Source organism: Chiloscyllium punctatum, chromosome 17 (genome assembly GCF_047496795.1).
Source record: "Chiloscyllium punctatum isolate Juve2018m chromosome 17, sChiPun1.3, whole genome shotgun sequence".
In the NCBI taxonomy this organism is placed as follows: domain Eukaryota; kingdom Metazoa; phylum Chordata; class Chondrichthyes; order Orectolobiformes; family Hemiscylliidae; genus Chiloscyllium; species Chiloscyllium punctatum.
Window position 1 is genome coordinate 49953354 of NC_092755.1, and position 22681 is coordinate 49976034.

Consider the following 22681-nt stretch of genomic DNA (forward strand, 5'->3'; position numbering starts at 1 on the left):
AAGGTTTGTTCTGGGCCAAATAGGAATGTCAGGAGTGGGATTTGAACGCACACCCCTAGAAAGGGACCAGAACTCACAAGCCCAGATGCAGAGCAAGGACTAACACTCCTTGAGTCTGGCGCCTTAGACCACTCAGCCATCCTGACAAGCTGCTGCAGATGCCCTTCCAGATGTCTTTCTCACTCTGTACAATTAGTCACCTTGCTCTTGTGCAGACACAAAATGCAATTCCGCATTTCTGCAGCTCCCTTGCATTCACACTCAGCAACAATTCCTCATACACGCCCTCTCTCTCTCTCACCCACACACACACACTCACACATGAACACACATGGACACAGACATACACACACGCACACACACACTCACCCATGGACACAGACACACACACACACGCAGACACATGCACACACTCTCACACAGACACACATAGATACATAGACACACACAGACACACACAGAAAGACACACACATACTCTGACAATTACACACACTCACCAACACTCATTCAATCACACAGATACACACACACTCACAAGCAAACACACTCAGACACACAGAGACACACACACACAGTCAGACACACACACACACACACACACAGACACACACAGGCACATACACATAGGCACACTCAGACACACAGATACACACTCACACACACACACACACACACATACTCAGACACACAACACACACACGCAACACACACACACACAAACTCACACACACACTCACATACACACACACTCACACTCACACACGCACACTCTACACACAACACACTCACACATACACACACACACACACACAACACAATCACACAAATGCACACACACACACACTCACACAACACACTCACACACACAAACTCACACACACACACTCACATACACACACGCACACTCCATACACAACATACTCAATCATACACACACTCACACACACACACTAACACACACACAGACGCACAGACGCACCCACACACACAGTCTCACACACACACACTCACACACACTCGCACACACACTCACACACACACTCACACACACAAACACATTCACACTCACACACATACATAGACAGACACACACAGGCAGACAGACACATGCACTCACTCTAATACACACACACATAGATAGGCGCACACACAGGCACACACAGACAGACAGATGGACACACACACACATTCTGACAATTGCACACACTCACCAACACACATACAATAGACAATAGACAATAGACAATAGATGCAGGAGTAGGCCATTCTTCCCATTCGAGCCTGCACCGCCATTCAATATGATCATCGCTGATCATTCCTAATCAGTATCCTGTTCCAGCCTTATCTCCATACCCCTTGACTCCACTATCTTTAAGAGCTCTATCCAATTCTTTCTTAAATGAATCCAGAGACTGGGCCTCCACTGCCCTCTGGGGCAGAGCATTCCACACAGCCACCACTCTCTGGGTGAAGCAGTTTCTCCTCATCTCTGTCCTAAATGGTCTACCCCGTATTTTTAAGTTGTGTCCTCTGGTTCGGCACTCCCCCATCAACGGAAATATGTTCCCTCCTGCCAGAGTGTCCAGTCCTTTCATAATCCTATACGTTTCAATCAGATCCCCTCTCAGTCTTCTAAACTCAAGGGTATACAAGCCCAGTCGCTTCAGTCTTTCCGTGTAAGGCAATCCTGCCATTCCAGGAATTGACCTCGTGAACCTACGCTGCACTCCCTCAATAGCCAGAATGTCTTTCCTCAAATTTGGAGACCAGAACTGTACACAGTACTCCAGGTGTGGTCTCACCAGGGCCCTGTACAGCTGCAGAAGCACCTCTTTGCTTCTATACTCAATCCCTCTTGTTATGAAGGCCAGCATGCTATTAGCCTTCTTCATGACCTGCTGTACCTGCATGCTTGCCTTCATTGACTGGTGGACAAGAACACCCAGATCTCTCTGAACAGCCCCTTTACCTAATTTGATACCATTGAGGTAGTAATCTGCCTTCCTGTTCTTGCCACCAAAGTGGATAACCAGACATTTATCCACATTAAACTGCATCTGCCATGCATCTGCCCACTCACCTAACTTGTCCAGGTCACCCTGTAATCCCCTAACATCCTCATCACATTTCACCCTACCACCTAGCTTTGTGTCATCAGCAAATTTGCTAATGTTATTGCTGATACCATCTTCTATATCATTTACATATATTGTAAAAAGCTGCGGTCCCAGCACGGATCCCTGCGGTGCCCCACTGGTCACTGCCTGCCATTCCGAAATGGAGCCATTAATCACTACCCTTTGTTTCCTCTTCGCCAACCAATTCTCTATCCAATCTAGTACTTTGCCCCCAATCCCATGCGCCCTAATTTTACTCACTAACCTCTTGTGTGGGACTTTATCAAAAGCTTTCTGAAAGTCCAGGTACACTACATCCACTGGATCTCCCTCATCCATCTTCCGAGTTACATCCTCAAAAAATTCAAGAAGATTAGTCAAGCATGATTTCCCCTTCATAAATCCATGCTGACTCTGTCCTATCCTGTTACTATTATCCAGATGTGCCGTAATTTCATCCTTTATAATAGACTCCAGCATCTTTCCCACCACTGAGGTCAGACTAACTGGTCTATAATTTCCTGCTTTCTCCCGCCCACCCTTCTTAAAAAGTGGCACAACATTAGCCGCCCTCCAATCCTCAGGAACCGACCCCGATTCTATTGAACTCTGGAAAATAATCACCAGTGCATCCATGATTTCCCGAGCCACCTCCTTCAGTACCCTGGGATGCAGGCCATCAGGTCCCGGAGACTTATCAACCTTCAGACCTAACAGTCTCTCCAACACCAAATCCTGGCAAATAGAAATTCCCTTAAGTTCAGGTCCTTCAGCCACTGTTACCTCAGGGAGATTGCTTGTGTCTTCCCCAGTGAACACAGATCTGAAGTACCCATTTAATTCCTCTGCCATTTCTTCGTTCCCAGTAATATATTCCCCTGCTTCTGTCTTCAAGGGCCCAATTTTTGTCCTAACCATTTTTTTGCCTTGGACATACCTAAAAAAGCTTTTACTATCCTCCTTTATATTCTTGGCCAGTTTACCTTCATACCTCATTTTTTCTCTGCGTATTTCCTTCTTACTAATCCTCTGTTGTTCTTTAAAAGCTTCCCAGTCCTCCGTTTTTCCGCTTATCTTCGCTAAGTTATACTTTTTCTCTTTTAACCTTATATGTTTCTTTACTTCCCTCGTCAGCCATGGCCGCCCATGTCTCCTCCTGGGATCTTTCTTCCTTTTAGGAATGAACTGATCCTGCATCTTCTGCATTATACACAGAAATATCCGCCATTGTTCCTCCACGGTCTTCCCTGTTAAGGTATTGAACCATTGAACTTTGGCCAGTTGCTCCCTCATAGCTCCATATTTCCCTTTATTCAACTGAAATATTGTCACTTCAGATTGTACCCACTCCCTCTCAAATTGCAGATTGAAGCTTATTGTATTATGGTCACTACTTCCCAATGGCTCCTTCACTTCGAGGTCACTGACCAATTCTGGTTCGTTACACAATACCAGATCCAGAATCGCCTTCTCCCTGGTCGGCTCCAGCACCAGCTGCTCTAAAAATCCATCTCTGAGGCACTCCACAAAGTCTCTTTCTTGAGGCCCGATACCATCCTGATTCTCCCAGTCTACCTGCATGTTAAAATCCCCCATAACAACTGCAGTAACATCTTTGCGACAAGCCAATTTCAGCTCCTGATTCAACTTACCTCCAACATCCAGACTACTGTTTGGGGGCCTGTAGATGACTCCCATGAGGGTCTTTTTACCCTTAGTGTTTCGAAGCTCTATCCACACTGACTCTACATCCCCTGACTCTAGGTCCGCCCGCGCAAGGGACTGAATATCCTCCCTTACCAACAAGGCCACCCCACCCCCTCTGCCCGTCAGTCTATCCTTACGATAGCACGTGTAGCCTTGAATATTCATTTCCCAGGCCCTGTCCCCATGAAGCCACGTCTCAGTTATCCCCACAATATCGTATCTGCCAATTTCCAAAAGAGCCTCAAGCTCATCCACCTTGTGTCTAATGCTTCGTGCATTCATATATAGAATTTTTAATTTGTTACTGCTCTCACCCTTCCCCTCAACCCTGGCACTCACACACACACATACACTCACATCTATGAGTGAACGTGGCTGTATGTTTGTGAGTGCGTGTGTGTCTGTGTGTGCGTGACTGTGTGTGTGTGAGTGAGACTGTGTATGTGTGTTTGTTCCTGTTTGTCTCTGTGTGTATGGCTGTGTGGCTGTGCGATTGTGAGTGTGTCTTTCTGTGTATGTTGGGGGGGGTGTGATTGTGTGAGTGTGTGTGTGTCTGTATGTGTCTGTATGTCTACGTGTATGTGCGTGTGTGCGTGCGTGTGTGTGTGTGTCTGTGTGAGTGTGTGACTGTGTGTGGGTATCTGTTCCTGCCTGTGCATGTGTGTGCGAGTGTGTGTGTGTGTGTGTGTCTGTTTATGTCTGTGTGTGTGTGTGTGTGTGTGTCATTGTGTGTATGTTGGGGGGTGTGTCATTGTGTGAGTGTGTACGTTTCTGTGTCTGTGTATGTGCGTGTTTGTGTCTATTGTGTGTGTGTCTGTGTGTTTCTGTGTTAGTCTGTGTGTGTGTGTCTCTCTCTTTTTGGAGCTTGTCATTTCATGGTACTTGTGTTTCAGGAATGTTACTTGGGAATTGTCAGCCCAAGCCTGGATATTGTCCAGATCTTGTTGCATTTGAACATGGAATGCTTCAGTATAATGGCCTTTACAGTGTCCAGTATTTCCAAGTGTTTGTTGATCTGACAGGGAATGAATGGAATTGGCTGGAGACTGGCATCTGTGATGGTGGGAAACACTGGAGGAAACTGAGATGGATCATCCACTTGGCAATTGTGGTGGGAGATTGCTGTAAATTCCTCCACCTTATCATTTACACTGATGTGTTGGGCTCTTGGAAAATGGAGGATGGTGATGACCAATCTCGAGAAAGCCACAAAACCAGGCAGCATGGGAAGGTTTGTTCTGGGCCAAATAGGAATGTCAGGAGTGGGATTTGAACCCGCGCCCCTAGAAAGGGACCAGAATTCACAAGCCCAGATGCATAGCAAAGACTAACACTCCTTGAGTCTGGCGCCTTAGACCACTCGGCCATCCTGACAAGCTGCTGCAGATGTCCTTCCAGATGTCTTTCTCACTCTGTACAATTAGTCACCTTGCTCTTGTGCAGACACAAAATGCAATTCCGCATTTCTGCAGCTCCCTTGCATTCACACTCAGCAACAATCCCTCATACACGCCCTCTCTCTCACACACACACACACGCACACACACACTCACCCATGGACACAGGCACACACACACACTCACGCAGACACATGCACACACTCTCACACAGACACACATAGATACATAGGCACACACAGACATACACAGAAAGACACACACATACTCTGACAATTACACACACTCACCAACACACATTCAATCACACTGATACACACACACACACACACTCACAAGCAAACACACTCAGACACACAGAGACACACACACACACACAGTCAGACACACACAGACACACAGAGATACACACAAACACACAGTCAGACACGCACAGACACACAGACACACACACACACACACACACAGGCACATACACATAGGCACACTCAGACACACAGAGACACACTCACACACACACACACATACACACACTCAGACACACAACACACACACACTCACACACACACAACACACTCACACACACAAACTCACACACACGTTCACATACACACACACTCACACTCGTACACTCCACACATACACACACTCACACACACACACACACAAACTCAAACACACACACACTCCATACACAACATACTCAATCATACACACACTCACACACACACTACGCACTCACACACACACAGACGCACAGACGCACCCACACACACAGACACACACAAGCACACACAAACACATTCACACTCACACACATACATAGACACACACAGGCAGACAGACACATGCACTCTGATACACACACACATAGATAGACGCACACACAGGCACACACAGACAGCCAGATGGACACACACACACTCTGACAATTGCACACACTCACCAACACACATACAATCACACACACATACACTCACATCTATGATTGAGCGTGGCTGTATGTTTGTGAGTGCGTGTGTGTCTGTGTGTGCGTGACTGTGTGTGTGTGTGTGTGACTGTGTATGTGTGTTTGTTCCTGTTTGCCTCTGTGTGTATGGCTGTGTGGCTGTGCGATTGTGAGTGTGTCTTTCTGTGTATGTTCGGGTGTGTGTGGTTGTGTGTGTGTCTGGTTGTCTACATGCATTTGCGTGAGTGTGTGACTGTGTGTGTGTATCTGTTCCTGCCTGTGCATGTGTGTGGGAGTGTGTGTGTGTTTCTGTTTAAGTCTGTGTGTGTGTCATTGTGTGTATGTTGGGGGGGGTGTCATTGTGTGAGTGTGTGTATGTGTTTGCGTTTCTGTGTCTGTGTATGTGCGTGTTTGTGTGTCTATGTCGTTCTGTATGAGAATGTCTGTGTGTGTGTCTCTTTTTGGAGCTTGTCATTTCATGGTACTTGTGATTCAGGAATGTTACTTGGGAATTGTCAGCCCAAGCCTGGATATTGTCCAGAACTTGTTGCATTTGAACATGGAATGCTTCAGTATAATGGCCTTTACAGTGTCCAGTGTTTCCAAGTGTTTGTTGATCTGACAGGGAATGAATGGAATTGGCTGGAGACTGGCATCTGTGATGGTGGGAAACACTGGAGGAAACTGAGATGGATCATCCACTTGGCAATTGTGGTGGGAGATTGCTGTAAATTCCTCCACCTTATCATTTACACTGATGTGTTGGGCTCTTGGAAAATGGAGGATGGCGATGACCAATCTCGAGAAAGCCTCAAAGTTTGGCTGCATGGGAAGGTTTGTTCTGGGCCAAACAGGAATGGGATTTGAACCCGCACCCCTAGAAAGGGGCCAGAACTCACAAGCCCAGATGCAGAGCAAGAACTAACACTCCTTGAGTCTGGCGCCTTAGACCACTCGGCCATCCTGACAAGCTGCCACAGATGCCCTTCCAGATGTCTTTCTCACTCTATACAATTAGTCACCTTGCTCTTGTGCAGACACAAAATGCAATTCCGCATTTCTGCAGCTCCCTTGCATTCACACTCAGCAACAATCACTCATACATGCCCTCTCTCTCTCTCTCTCTCTCACACACTCACACACACTCACACATGAACACACATGGACACAGACACACACATGCACACACACACACACACTCACACTCACACACAAACACACACACAACACACATGCACACACACTCACACACACACATACATACACACACACAAACTCACACACACACACACTCACACAACACACTCACACACACAAACTCACACACACACACTCACACACACACACTCACATACAAACACACTCACATACACTCACACATGAACACACATGGACACAGACACACACATGCACACACACACACACACACTCACACTCACACACAAACACACACACAACACACTTGCACACACACTCACACACACACATACATACACACACACAAACTCACACACACACACACTCACACAACACACTCACACACACAAACTCACACACACACACTCACATACACACACTAACACACACACAGACGCACCCACACATACAGTCTCACACACAAACACATTCACACTCACACACATACATAGACAGACACACACAGGCAGACAGACACATGCACTCACTCTAATACACACACACAAAGATAGGCGCACACACAGGCACACACAGACAGACAGATGGACACACACACACATTCTGACAATTGCACACACTGACCAACACACATACAATCACACACACATACGCTCACATCTATGAGTGAACGTGGCTGTATGTTTGTGAGTGCGTGTGTGTCTGTGTGTCCGTGACTGTGTGTGTGTGTGTGAGACTGTGTATGTGTGTTTGTTCCTGTTTGTCTCTGTGTGTATGGCTGTGTGGCTGTGTGATTGTGAGTGTGTCTTTCTGTGTATGTTGGGGGGGTGTGATTGTGTGAGTGTGTGTGTGTCTGTATGTCTACGTGTATGTGCGTGTGTGCGTGCGTGTGTCTGTGTGAGTGTGTGACTGTGTGTGGGTATCTGTTCCTGCCTGTGCATGTGTGTGCGAGTGTGTGTGTGTGTGTGTGTGTGTGTCTGTTTATGTCTGTGTGTGTGTGTGTGTGTGTGTCATTGTGTGTATGTTGGGGGGTGTGTCATTGTGTGAGTGTGTGTATGTGTTTGCATGTCTGTGCGTTTCTGTGTCTGTGAATGTGCGTGCTTGTGTCTATTGTGTGTGTGTGTGTCCATATGTGTGTGCCTGTGTTAGTCTGTGTGTTTGTGTGTGTGTCTCTTTTTGGAGCTTGTCATTTCATGGTACTTGTGTTTCAGGAATGTTACTTGGGAATTGTCAGCCCAAGCCTGGATATTGTCCAGAACTTGTTGCTTTGAACATGGAATGCTTCAGTATAATGGCCTTTCCAGTGTCCAGTATTTCCAAGTGTTTGTTGATCTGACAGGGAATGAATGGAATTGGCTGGAGACTGGCATCTGTGATGGTGGGAAACACTGGAGGAAACTGAGATGGATCATCCACTTGGCAATTGTGGTGGGAGATTGCTGTAAATTCCTCCACCTTATCATTTACACTGATGTGTTGGGCTCTTGGAAAATGGAGGACGGTGATGACCAATCTCGAGAAAGCCTCAAAGTTTGGCTGCATGGGAAGATTTGTTCTGGGCCAAATAGGAATGCCAGGAGTGGGATTTGAACCCGCACCCCTAGAAAGGGACCAGAATTCACAAGCCCAGATGGAGAGCAAGGACTAACACTCCTTAAGTCTGGCGCCTTAGACCACTCGGCCATCCTGACAAGCTGCTGCAGATGTCCTTCCAGATGTCTTTCTCACTCTGTACAATTAGTCACCTTGCTCTTGTACAGACACAAAATGCAATTCCGCATTTCTGCAGCTCCCTTGCATTCACACTCAGCAACAATCCCTCATACACGCCCTCTCTCTCTCTCTCTCTCTCACACACACACACACACACACACACTCACAGACACACACACTCACACACACTCACACATGAACACACATGGACACAGACACACACACACACACTCACACTCACACACAAACACACACACAACACACTTGCACACACACTCACACACACACATACATACACACACACACAAACTCACACACACACACACTCACACAACGCACTCACACACACAAACTCACACACACACACTCACACACACACACTCACATACACACACACACACTCCATACACAACATACTCAATCATACACACACTCACACACACACTAACACACACACAGACGCACCCACACACACAGTCTCACACACAAACACATTCACACTCACACACATACATAGACCGACACACACAGGCAGACAGACACATGCACTCACTCTAATACACACACACATAGATAGGCGCACACACAGGCACACACAGACAGACAGATGGACACACACACACATTCTGACAATTGCACACACTCACCAACACACATACAATCACACACACATACACTCACATCTATGAGTGAACGTGGCTGTATGTTTGTGAGTGCGTGTGTGTCTGTGTGTCCGTGACTGTGTGTGTGTGTGTGAGACTGTGTATGTGTGTTTGTTCCTGTTTGTCTCTGTGTGTATGGCTGTGTGGCTGTGCGATTGTGAGTGTGTCTTTCTGTGTATGTTGGGGGGGTGTGATTGTGTGAGTGTGTGTGTGTCTGTATGTCTACGTGTATGTGCGTGTGTGCGTGCGTGTGTCTGTGTGAGTGTGTGACTATCTGTTCCTGCCTGTGCATGTGTGTGCGAGTGTGAGTGTGTGTGTGTGTGTGTGTAATTGTGTGTCTGTTGGGGGGTGTGTCATTGTGTGAGTGTGCGTATGTGTTTGCATGTCTGTGCGTTTCTGTGTCTGTGAATGTGCGTGCTTGTGTCTATTGTGTGTGTGTGTGTCCATATGTGTGTGCCTGTGTTAGTCTGTGTGTCTGTTTTTGGAGCTTGTCATTTCATGGTACTTGTGTTTCAGGAATGTTACTTGGGAATTGTCAGCCCAAGCCTGGATATTGTCCAGAACTTGTTGCATTTGAACATGGAATGCTTCAGTATAATGGCCTTTACAGTGTCCAGTGTTTCCAAGTGTTTGTTGATCTGACAGGGAATGAATGGAATTGGCTGGAGACTGGCATCTGTGATGGTGGGAAACACTGGAGGAAACTGAGATGGATCATCCACTTGGCAATTGTGGGGGGAGATTGCTGTAAATTCCTCCACCTTATCATTTACACTGATGTGTTGGGCTCTTGGAAAATGGAGGACGGTGATGACCAATCTCGAGAAAGCCTCAAAGTTTGGCTGCATGGGAAGATTTGTTCTGGGCCAAATAGGAATGCCAGGAGTGGGATTTGAACCCGCACCCCTAGAAAGGGACCAGAATTCACAAGCCCAGATGGAGAGCAAGGACTAACACTCCTTAAGTCTGGCGCCTTAGACCACTCGGCCATCCTGACAAGCTGCTGCAGATGTCCTTCCAGATGTCTTTCTCACTCTGTACAATTAGTCACCTTGCTCTTGTACAGACACAAAATGCAATTCCGCATTTCTGCAGCTCCCTTGCATTCACACTCAGCAACAATCCCTCATACACGCCCTCTCTCTCTCTCTCTCTCTCACACACACACACACACACACACACTCACAGACACACACACTCACACACACTCACACATGAACACACATGGACACAGACACACACATGCACACACACACACACACTCACACTCACACACAAACACACACACAACACACTTGCACACACACTCACACACACACATACATACACACACACACAAACTCACACACACACACACTCACACAACGCACTCACACACACAAACTCACACACACACACTCACACACACACACTCACATACACACACACACACTCCATACACAACATACTCAATCATACACACACTCACACACACACTAACACACACACAGACGCACCCACACACACAGTCTCACACACAAACACATTCACACTCACACACATACATAGACCGACACACACAGGCAGACAGACACATGCACTCACTCTAATACACACACACATAGATAGGCGCACACACAGGCACACACAGACAGACAGATGGACACACACACACATTCTGACAATTGCACACACTCACCAACACACATACAATCACACACACATACACTCACATCTATGAGTGAACGTGGCTGTATGTTTGTGAGTGCGTGTGTGTCTGTGTGTCCGTGACTGTGTGTGTGTGTGTGAGACTGTGTATGTGTGTTTGTTCCTGTTTGTCTCTGTGTGTATGGCTGTGTGGCTGTGCGATTGTGAGTGTGTCTTTCTGTGTATGTTGGGGGGGTGTGATTGTGTGAGTGTGTGTGTGTCTGTATGTCTACGTGTATGTGCGTGTGTGCGTGCGTGTGTCTGTGTGAGTGTGTGACTATCTGTTCCTGCCTGTGCATGTGTGTGCGAGTGTGAGTGTGTGTGTGTGTGTGTGTAATTGTGTGTCTGTTGGGGGGTGTGTCATTGTGTGAGTGTGCGTATGTGTTTGCATGTCTGTGCGTTTCTGTGTCTGTGAATGTGCGTGCTTGTGTCTATTGTGTGTGTGTGTGTCCATATGTGTGTGCCTGTGTTAGTCTGTGTGTCTGTTTTTGGAGCTTGTCATTTCATGGTACTTGTGTTTCAGGAATGTTACTTGGGAATTGTCAGCCCAAGCCTGGATATTGTCCAGAACTTGTTGCATTTGAACATGGAATGCTTCAGTATAATGGCCTTTACAGTGTCCAGTGTTTCCAAGTGTTTGTTGATCTGACAGGGAATGAATGGAATTGGCTGGAGACTGGCATCTGTGATGGTGGGAAACACTGGAGGAAACTGAGATGGATCATCCACTTGGCAATTGTGGGGGGAGATTGCTGTAAATTCCTCCACCTTATCATTTACACTGATGTGTTGGGCTCTTGGAAAATGGAGGACGGTGATGACCGATCTCGAGAAAGCCTCAAAGTTTGGCTGCATGGGAAGGTTTGTTCTGGGCCAAATAGGAATGTCAGGAGTGGGATTTGAACCCACGCCCCTAGAAAGGGACCAGAACTCACAAGCCCAGATGCAGAGCAAGGACTAACACTCCTTGAGTCTGGCGCCTTAGACCACTCGGCCACCCTGACAAGCTGCTGCAGATGTCCTTCCAGATGTCTTTCTCACTCTGTACAATTAGTCACCTTGCTCTTGTGCAGACACAAAATGCAATTCCGTATTTCTGCAGCTCCCTTGCATTCACACTCAGCAACAATCCCTCATACACGCCCTCTCTCTCTCTCTCTCTCTCTCTCTCTCTCACACACACACACACACACACACACACTCACAGACACACACACTCACACATGAACACACATGGACACAGACACACACATGCACACACACACACACACACACTCACTCACACACAACATACTCAATCATACACACACTCACACACACACACTAACACACACACAGACGCACCCACACACACAGTCTCACACACAAACACATTCACACTCACACACATACATAGACAGACACACACAGGCAGACAGACACATGCACTCACTCTGATACACACACATAGATAGGCGCACACACAGGCACACACAGACAGACAGATGGACACACACACACATTCTGACAATTGCACACACTCTCCAACACACATACAATCACACACACATACACTCACATCTATGAGTGAACGTGGCTGTATGTTTGTGAGTGCGTGTGTGTCTGTGTGTCCGTGACTGTGTGTGTGAGACTGTGTATGTGTGTTTGTTCCTGTTTGTCTCTGTGTGTATGGCTGTGTGGCTGTGTGATTGTGAGTGTGTCTTTCTGTGTATGTTGGGGGGGGTGTGATTGTGTGAGTGTGTGTGTGTCTGTATGTGTCTGTAGGTCTACGTGTATGTGCGTGTGTGCGTGCGTGTGTGTGTGTGTCTGTGTGAGTGTGTGACTGTGTGTGGGTATCTGTTCCTGCCTGTGCATGTGTGTGGGAGTGTGTGTGTGTGTGTGTGTGTGTGTGTCTGTTTATGTCTGTGTGTGTATGTGTGTGTCATTGTGAGTATGTTGGGGGGTGTGTCATTGTGTGAGTGTGTGTATGTGTTTGCATGTCTGTGCGTTTCTGTGTCTGTGTATGTGCGTGTTTGTGTCTATTGTGTGTGTGTGTGTGTGTGTGCCCATATGTGTGTGCCTGTGTTAGTCTGTGTGTTTGTGTGTGTGTCTCTTTTTGGAGCTTGTCATTTCATGGTACTTGTGATTCAGGAATGTTACTTGGGAATTGTCAGCCCAAGCCTGGATATTGTCCAGAACTTGTTGCATTTGAACATGGAATGCTTCAGTATAATGGCCTTTACAGTGTCCAGTATTTCCAAGTGTTTGTTGATCTGACAGGGAATGAATGGAATTGGCTGGAGACTGGCATCTGTGATGCTGGGAAACACTGGAGGAAACTGAGATGGATCATCCACTTGGCAATTGTGGTGGGAGATTGCTGTAAATTCCTCCACCTTATCATTTACACTGATGTGTTGGGCTCTTGGAAAATGGAGGACGGCGATGACCAATCTCGAGAAAGCCTCAAAGTTTGGCTGCATGGGAAGGTTTGTTCTGGGCCAAATAGGAATGTCAAGAGTGGGATTTGAACCCACGCCTCTAGAAAGGGACCAGAATTCACTAGCCTTGAGACGATGCAGGGATTAACACGCCTTGAGTCTGGCACCGTTGACCACTCGGCCATCCTGACACACTGTGGCATTTGCCAAGATTGCAGCACCTCTCCCCTCCATTATCGAATCAATTTCCAGGCTGCAGCTCTGCATCTGAATGGCTACAGACTGTGACCTTGAGAACTCTGACCCGATTCTGCTCACCACATGTCGTATTGAGTCCATCTCGCACGAAAACGAAAAGAAAAGCAACTTCAGACCTGAGACTGGGCAAGTGAAAGTGTCTCCTCATCATTCACACCAGCAAATATGCATTTCGGTGTTTAGCTCAGTGCGATTGGGCCTTATTGAAGGATGCGTGTATTTATTATCAAGGAGGATCTGAGCAGATATTCACACAGCCTTTCAAAGAGATCACTTGCAAAAGATGAAAGCTGCAGAAGAGGCCTCTTGTTGTGATGGAGATGTTTTAAGCAGCTGTTGTGCATTTACAACACAGTCCCCCCTGTGTCCTTCCTGACCAGCACAGACCGCCTGCCCCTTCCTGGGCTTCTCGAGCCATTCATCGGAATTGGGCACCCACTCAAGACTCTGCTGCGTGGCCCCACTCTCCTTTGCATTGAGGGTTCTTTAAACTTATCCGTGGGATGTGGGTGTCGCTGGTGAGACCAGCATTTATTGCCCGTCCCGAATTGCCCTTGAGAAGGTGGCAGTGAGCTTCCTTCTTGGACCGCTGTAGTACACCTGCTGAGGGTTTACTCATAATGCCCTTTGGGAGGGAATTCCAGGATTTTGACCCGGCGCTAAAGAAACATGATACACTTCCAAGTCAGGAGTGGCTTGAAGTGGGACTTTCAGGGGTTCGTGTTCCCCTGTATCTGCTGCCCTTATCCTTCTCGGTGAAAGTGGCGGTGGGTTTGGAAGGTGCTGCCTGAGGATCTTTGGTGAAGGTCTGAAATGCATCTTGGAGACAGTACACACTGCTGCTACTGAGCATCGGTGGGGGAGGGAGTGGATGCTTGAGGATGTGGTGTCAATCAAGGAGCTGGTTTGTCCTGGATGGTGTGAAATCCCTTAAGTGTTGTTGGAGCAGCCCCCAGCTCAGCAAGTGGGGAGTATTGCACCACACTCGTGACTTGTGCCTTGGAGATGGTGGGACCAGGCTTTGAGGAGTCAGGAGGGGAGTTACTCACTGCAGTATTCCTCACCTCTGACATGCTCTTGTAACCACCGTGTGTCTGTGGTGAGTTCAGTTGAGTTTCTTGTCAATGATGTTGAGAGTGGGGGATTCTGGGATGACAATTCCATTGAATGCCAAAGGGTGGTGGCTAGATTGTCTCTTATTAGAGATTGTCATAGCCTGGCATTTACATTGCACAAATGTTACTTGCCAGTGGGCAGCCCAAGCTCAGATCGTTTTCAGATCTTGTTGTGTTTGAAAATAGACTGCTTCAGTATCTGGGGAGTCGCGAGTGGTGTTGAACCTTGTGCGATCATCGGCGAACACCCCCACTTCTGACCTTCTGATGGAGGGAAGGTCATTGATGAAGCAGCTGAAGATGGTTGGGCCAAGGACACTACCGTGAGGAACTCCTGCAGAGATGTCCTGGAGCTGAGATGACTGACCCTCCAACCACAACTATCGTCCTATGTGTCAGATATGATTTCAACCATTGGGAGAGTTGGCCCCCTGATACCCATTGATTCCAGGTTTGTGAGGGCCCCTCGATACCACACTCGGTCGAATGCAGCCTTGATGTCAAGGGCCTGTCCCTCTCCCCTCCCCTCCGGAATTCAGCCCTTTTGTCCACGTTTGACCCAAGGCTGTAATGAGGTCAGGAGCTGAGTGACCCTGGGGGGGGCCTGAACTGGGCGTCACTGAGCAGGTTATTGCTGAGTAGGTGCTGTGTGATAGCCCTGTTGGTCAGCCCTTCCATCACTCCACTGGTGATGGAGAGGAGACTGATGGAGTTGAAATTGGCCAGGCTGGATTTGTCCTGCTTTTTATGTGTGAGTCATCCATGGGCAATTTTCCACATTATTGGGTCAGATGCCAGTGCTGTAATTGTACCGGAACAGCTTAGCCTGGGAGCAGCGGATTCTGGAGCACAGGTCTTCAGACTGTTGCTGGAATGCTGTCAGGGCCCACAGCCTCCAGTGTTTCCACCCATTTCCTGACATCAGGCTGAGTGAATCAAATTGGCTGGAGACTGGTAGCTGTGAGATTGGAGACGACAGGAGGAAGCCATGATGGATGACCCGCTCGGTCCTTCTGACTGAAGGTTGCTGCGAAAGCTTCAGCCTTATCTTGGGCACTGATCTGCTGGACTCTTCCATCACTGAGACTGGGGATACTTGTGAAGTCACCTCCTCCTCCAGTGAGTTGTTTAATTGCCCACCATCATTCACAACTGGATGGGGCAGGATTGCAAGGATTAGATCTGGCCCGTTGGTTGTGGGATGCCTTAAGTTTGTCAATCATCTGCTACAGATGCTATTTAGCATGCAAGTTTGGTGGCTCAGTGGTTAACATTGCTGCGTCACAGTACCAGGTAGACCTGGGTTTGATTCCTACCTCGGGTGACTGTCTGTGTGGAGTTTGCATATCCTCCCTCTGTGTCTACGTGGATTTCCTCCCACAAGATACGTAAACTTCCAGGGATAGGGTAGGGAGATGGGTCTGGGTGGGATGCTCTCTGCAGGGTTGATATGGACCAGACGGGCTGGATGGTTCTTTCCACACTATAGGGGTTTTGTCTGATAGTTTCACCAGCTTGACAGCTCATTTTGGAGGTGCCCCTGGCATGCTCTCCTGCACTCTCGATTGAACCAGGGTTGATCCCCTGGCTTGATGGTAACAGTTGAGTAGGGGATATGCCGGACCATGAGGTTACAGATTGTGCTGGAGTATAATTCTGCTGCTGGCGGTGGCCCACAGTGTCTCATGGACGCTCCAGTCTTGAGTTGCTGGATCGGTTTGAAGTCTGTCCCAATGAGCACGGTGATAGTGCCACACAACACGATGGAGGTTATTCTCAATGTGAAGGTGGGACTTTGTCTCCACAAGGACTGTGCGGTGGTCACTCTAACTGATACTGTCACAGACAGATCCAGCTGTAGCTGGCAGATTGGGGAGGGTGAGGTCACGTATGTTTCTCCCTCTTGTTGGTTCCCTCCCCACCTGCCACAGACCCAGTCCAGCAGCTACGTCCTTTAGGACCCGACCAGCTCCATCTGTGGGACATTGTAATCCCCCACCCCGAGTTCATTTTGTGCCCTTACCAGCCTCAGTGTTTCCTCCGAGTGTGGTTCAACATGGAGCATAGGGACGACGTGGTAAGTGGTAATCAGCAGGAGGTTACCTTGCCCACGTTTGACCTAAATCCATGAGACTTCATGGGGTCGGGATTCAATGTGGAGGACTCCCAGAGCAACCCCCTGTGCTGCCCCCTCTGCTGGGTCTGTCCTGCCGGTGCGACAGGACGTATCCAGGGCTGGTGATGGTGGAGTCTGGGATATTGTTTGTAAGGTACGACTTTGTGAGTGTGACTAAGTCAGGCTATTGTCTGACTATTCAGTGTGAGAGCTTTGCCAGTCTTGGCACTAGCCCCCAGATGTTAGGAGGACTCTGCAGAGTTGACCGGGCTGATTCTGCTGTTGTCTTTTCCAGCATCTACTTCGATGCCAGATGATCCATCTGGCTACATTTCTTTGCTGAGACTTTGTGGTGATTGGAACGACTGAGGGAGGTTGTGAGCGAACCACATTGCTGAGGGGCTGAAGTCACATGTAGGCCAGATCAGGTGAGGATGGCAGATTTCTTTCCCTGAAGGACATTAGGGAGCTAGATGGGGTTTTGCTGATATTGATAGTGGTTTAACAGTCATCAGTAGATTCCTAACTCCAGATTTTCAAAATCGCATTCAAATTTGAATCCAGATCCCCAGAACATTAGCTGAGTTTCTGGATGACTCGATAATGCCACAAGGCCACCATCTCTCTCTGTCTGGGTCTTGGTCTGTGCTAAAGATAGATCCAGAACAGATCCCAACTGGTTCAACTCTGAAGGAGGAGATGGATCTGTAGCTCTTCACAGGTAGCTGCTTAAAGGATTGGCTTTAGCTGAGAAAATTCACGAGAGAGAGAGAGAGAGAGAGAGAGTTAGGGCGACATCACGATTCCAGTGGCAGAAATTAGTGCAGTTTTAGGGTTTCACGAATATGTAGATGAGACTCAGAGGTAATCCAAGATGGAGGATGGGAAAAAAATTTGTGGCTGTGAGAGCTCCTCCATTTTTTGAGGTATTTTTAGGTGTTGGAGCAGATTTCCTCGAATTTCTGGCATTGGTTTGGAATTTTGGGGGGGAAAAAGAAAATCAAAACAGCTGTCCTTTTAAAAGGACGAAGAGAGATAATGGTAGAGGCCACACGGTCAGTGAATCAAACAGGAGAGAAACTTAGACTGCTGTCTGACACAGCAGTGAATCTGCACGGCTACTGCCTTTCCTGTTTGAGCTCATGTACCTCTGGACATTGGAGAGTGACCGAGAAAAATTAACAGACAATGAAATCCTGATGAAGGGCTTTTGCCCGAAACGTCGATTTCGAAGCTACTCGGATGCTGCCTGCTCTTCCAACACCACGAATCCAGAATCAAATTCATACCTGACTCTGGGGGAACCCGTGTTAGAGAGCTCACAGTATGGGAGAAGCTAAGTGCATAGTTTTTAAGTGTAACCTTGCTGTTCTTTATCTTTGTAAACCTACAATAGTAAGTAGAATGGTTCTTTTTTGACTCCATGTTTTATTGAGATCTGTCTCTTGTTTAGATTTTCAAGATATAAATCATAGGTACTAAGTTGGCCTGGAGTAGTGTTTTTTTTTAGAACAGCAAGACTCTCCTATTTTCTGGGTCTGTAGATTGTTAAGGTGCAAAGATGGCCTTTAGCAGAGTAATGTGCTCCTTCTGTCAGATGTGGGAGATGAGGGAGATTTTCCATGCTACTGATGATTATATCTGCAGTAAGTGTATTTGGTTGTGAATCCTGTCAGATCACATTGGAGCGGCAGTTAGAGACAATGAGGAATTTACAGGAGCTAGTGGGTGTGATGGATGGCTGTTGTAGAAAGGGAGAAAAACCACAGATACAGACAGATAGATGGGTTACCTCCAGGAAAGGTTGGAGAGGAAGGCAGGTGCTGAAGGAGTCTTCTTTGGCTATCCCCATCTCAAACAAGTGCGCTGTTTTAGAAAATGGAGGGGGTGACGGACTCTCGGTGAAATGTAGCATGAACAGCCAAGTTTCTGGTACTGAGCCAGGCTCCGATGTAACGAGGGGTACGTCAGGTTCCAAGCGATCGACTGGGGACTCTCTAGTCCGAGGCACAGACAGACGTTTCTGTGGCTGACAGCAAGATATCAGAATGGTGTGCTGTTTCCCTGGTGCCAGGATCAAGGATGTCTCAGAGAGGGTGCAGAATGTTCTCATGGGGGAGAGGGACCAGCAAGAGGTCATTGTCCACATTGGAACCAATAATATAGGAAGGGAAAAGGATGAGATTCTGAAGGGAGAATATAGGAAGTTGGGCAGGAATTTAAAAAGGAGGTCCTCAAGGGTAGTAATATCTGGATTATTCCCAGTGTTACGAGCTAGTGAGGGCAGGAATAGGAGGATAGAGCAGATGAATGCATGGCTGAGGAGCTGGTGTATGGGAGAAGGATTCACATTTTTGGATCATTGGAATCTGTTCTGGGGTAGAAGTGACCTGTACAAGAGGGTCGGATTGCACCAAATTTGGAAGGGGACTAACATGCTGGCAGAGAGAATTGCTGGAGTGGCTCGGGAGGATTTAAACTAGTAGTGGGGGTGGGGGGGTGATGGGGGTGGGGGGGTGATGGGGGGGGGGGGGGGGGGGGGGGGGGGGTGGGACCCAGGGAGATAGTGAGGAAAGAGATCAGTCTGAGACTGGTACAGCTGAGAACAGAAGCGAGTCAAACTGTCAGGGCAGGCAGGGGCAAGGTAGGACCAATAAATTAAACTGCATTTATTTCAATGCAAGGGGCAAATGAACTCAGGGCATGGTTAGGAACATGGGACTGGGATATCATAACAATTACAGAAACATGGCTCAGGGATGGGCAGGACTGGCAGCTTAATGTTCCAGGATACAAATGCTACAGGAAGGACCGAAAGGGGGGGGACGTGGGAGGAGGTGAGCAGAGAGGAGGGGGAGTGGTGTTTTTTTGATAAGGGATAGCATTATGACCATAGTTATGGAAGATATTCCTGGGTATACATCCAGGGAAGTTATTTGGGTGGAACTGAGAAATAAGAAAGGGACGATCACCTTTTTAGGATTGCACTATAAACTCCTCAGTAGTCAACAAGAAACCGAGAAACAAATTTGTAACATTTCAATTATCTGGAAGAGTAATAGGGTGGTAAAAGTGGAAGATTTTAACTTTCCAAACATAGACTGGGACTGCCATAGTGTTAAGGGTTTAGATGGAGAGGAATTTGTTAAGTGTGTACAAGTAAAACCTCTGATTAGATATATGGATGTATCAACTAAAGAAGGTGCCAATCTTGGCCTACTCTTGGGAAATAAAGTTAAAAATTACACAACACCAGGTTATGGTCCAACAGGTTTATTTGGAAGCGCTAGCTTTTGGAGCACTGCTCTTTATCTTTGTCCATTCCAGTCCAACACCAGCTGCTCCACATCTTGGGAACGAAGGCAGGGCAAGTTCCTGAGGTGACAGTGGGGGATCACTTTGGAACAATGTTTAGTTTTAAATGAGTTTTAAAATAGTGATGGAAAAAAGATAAACCGGATCTAAAAGTTAAAGTTCTAACTGGGAGGAATGCCGATTTTGATGGTCTGAAACAGGAGATACTAAACGAGTATTTTGCTTTCACTGCGGAGAAGAACATGGAAGAATTAGAACGTAGGGAAATAGATGGTGACATCTTGGAAAGTGCCCATATTACAGAGGAGGATGTACTGGATGTCTTATAATTCATAAAGGTGGATAAATCCCCAGGACCTGATCAGGTGTACCCGAGAATTCTGTGGGAAGCTAGCGAAGTGATTGCTGGGCCTCTTGCTCAGATATTTGTATCATCGATAGTCACAGGTGAGGTGCCAGAAGACTGGAGGTTGGCAAACGTGGTGCCACTGTTTAAGAAGGGCGGTAAAGACAAGCCAGGGAACTATAGACCGGTGAGCCTGACCTCAGTGGTGGGCAAGTTGTTGGAGGGAATCCTGAGGGACAGGATGTCCATGTATTTGGAAAGGCAAGGACTGATTAGGGATAGTCACCATGGCTTTGTGCATGGGTGGATTCTGGATTAGTGGTGCTGGAAGAGCACAGCAGTTCAGGCAGCATCCAAGGAGCTTCGAAATCAACGTTTCGGGCAAAAGCCCTTCATCAGGAATAAAGGCAGTGAGCCTGAAGCATGGAGAGATAAGCTAGAGGAGGGTGGGGGTGGGGAGAGAGTAGCATAGAGTACAATGGGTGAGTGGGGGAGGGGATGAATGGGATAGGTCAGGGAGGAGAGGGTGGAGTGGATAGGTGGAAAAGGAGATAGGCAGGTAGGACAAGTCATGGGCTACTGAGCTGGAAGTTTGGAACTAGGATGAGGTGGGGGAAGGGGAAATGAGGAAACTGTTGAAGTCCACATTGATACCCTGGGGTTGAAGTGTTCCGAGGCGGAAGATGAGGCGTTCTTCCTCCAGGCGTCTGGTGGTGAGGGAGCAGCGGTGAAGGAGGCCCAGGACCTCCATGTCCTTGGCAGAGTGGGAGGGGAGTTGAAATGTTCGGCCACGGGGCGGTGTGGTTGGTTGGTGCGGGTGTCCCGGAGATGTTCCCTAAAGCACTCTGCTAGGAGGTGCCCAGTCTTCCCAATGTAGAGGAGACCGCATCGGGAGCAACGGATACAATAAATGGTATTAGTGGATGTGCAAGTAAAACTTTGATGGATGTGGAAGGCTCCTTTAGGGCCATGGATGGAGGTGAGGGAGGAGGTGTGGGTGCAGGTTTTACAGTTCCTGCGGTGGCAGGGGAAAGTGCCAGAATGGGAGGGTGGGTTGTAGGGGGGTGTGGACCTGACCAGGTAGTCACGGAGGGAACGGTCTTTGCGGAAGGCGGAAAGGGGTGGGGAGGGAAATATATCCCTAGTAGTGGGGTCAGTTTGGAAGTGGCGGAAATGTCGGCGGATGATTTGGTTTATGCGAAGGTTGGTAGGGTGGAAGGTAAGCACCAGGGGGGTTCTGTCCTTGATACGGTTCGAGGGGTGGAGTCTGAGGGCGGAGGTGTGGGAAGTGGATGAGATGCATTGGAGGGCATCTTTAACCACGTGGGAAGGGAAATTGCGGTCTCTAAAGAAGGAGGCCATCTGGTGTGTCCTATGGTGGAACTGGTCCTCCTGGGAGCAGATCCGGCGGAGGTGGAGGAATTGGGAATACGGGATGGCATTTTTGCAAGAGGTAGGGTGGGAAGAGGTGTAATCCAGGTAGCTGTGGGAGTCGGTGGGTTTGTAAAAAATGTCAGTGTCAAGTCGGTCATCATTAATGGAGATGGAGAGGTCCCGGAAGGGGAGGGAGGTGTCCGAGATGGTCCAGGTAAATTTAAGGTCAGGGTGGAATGTGTTGGTGAAGTTGATGAATTGCTCAACCTCCTCGCGGGAGCATGAGGTGGCGCCAATGCAGTCATCAATGTAGCGGAGGAAGAGGTGGGGAGTGGTGCCGGTGTAATTA

At 47.9% G+C, this 22681-nt stretch overlaps 6 non-coding genes across 6 annotated transcripts; all 6 read right to left on the bottom strand.

Annotated features, from left to right (window-relative positions):
• Window positions 1-26: 26 nt before the first annotated feature.
• trnal-caa (transfer RNA leucine (anticodon CAA)) lies at window positions 27-146 on the bottom strand. Its single transcript has 2 exons — window positions 109-146; window positions 27-72 (listed from the first exon to the last, which is right to left on the bottom strand). It is a non-coding gene; the product is annotated as a tRNA-Leu (tRNA).
• A 4934-nt stretch (window positions 147-5080) lies between these two features.
• trnal-caa (transfer RNA leucine (anticodon CAA)) lies at window positions 5081-5200 on the bottom strand. Its single transcript has 2 exons — window positions 5163-5200; window positions 5081-5126 (listed from the first exon to the last, which is right to left on the bottom strand). It is a non-coding gene; the product is annotated as a tRNA-Leu (tRNA).
• A 3698-nt stretch (window positions 5201-8898) lies between these two features.
• On the bottom strand, window positions 8899-9018 carry trnal-uaa (transfer RNA leucine (anticodon UAA)). The gene is made up of 2 exons: window positions 8981-9018; window positions 8899-8944 (listed from the first exon to the last, which is right to left on the bottom strand). It is a non-coding gene; the product is annotated as a tRNA-Leu (tRNA).
• A 1561-nt stretch (window positions 9019-10579) lies between these two features.
• Window positions 10580-10699, bottom strand: trnal-uaa (transfer RNA leucine (anticodon UAA)). Its single transcript has 2 exons — window positions 10662-10699; window positions 10580-10625 (listed from the first exon to the last, which is right to left on the bottom strand). It is a non-coding gene; the product is annotated as a tRNA-Leu (tRNA).
• A 1573-nt stretch (window positions 10700-12272) lies between these two features.
• trnal-caa (transfer RNA leucine (anticodon CAA)) lies at window positions 12273-12392 on the bottom strand. The gene is made up of 2 exons: window positions 12355-12392; window positions 12273-12318 (listed from the first exon to the last, which is right to left on the bottom strand). It is a non-coding gene; the product is annotated as a tRNA-Leu (tRNA).
• A 1487-nt stretch (window positions 12393-13879) lies between these two features.
• On the bottom strand, window positions 13880-13999 carry trnal-caa (transfer RNA leucine (anticodon CAA)). The gene is made up of 2 exons: window positions 13962-13999; window positions 13880-13925 (listed from the first exon to the last, which is right to left on the bottom strand). It is a non-coding gene; the product is annotated as a tRNA-Leu (tRNA).
• Between the last annotated feature and the right edge of the window lie 8682 nt (window positions 14000-22681).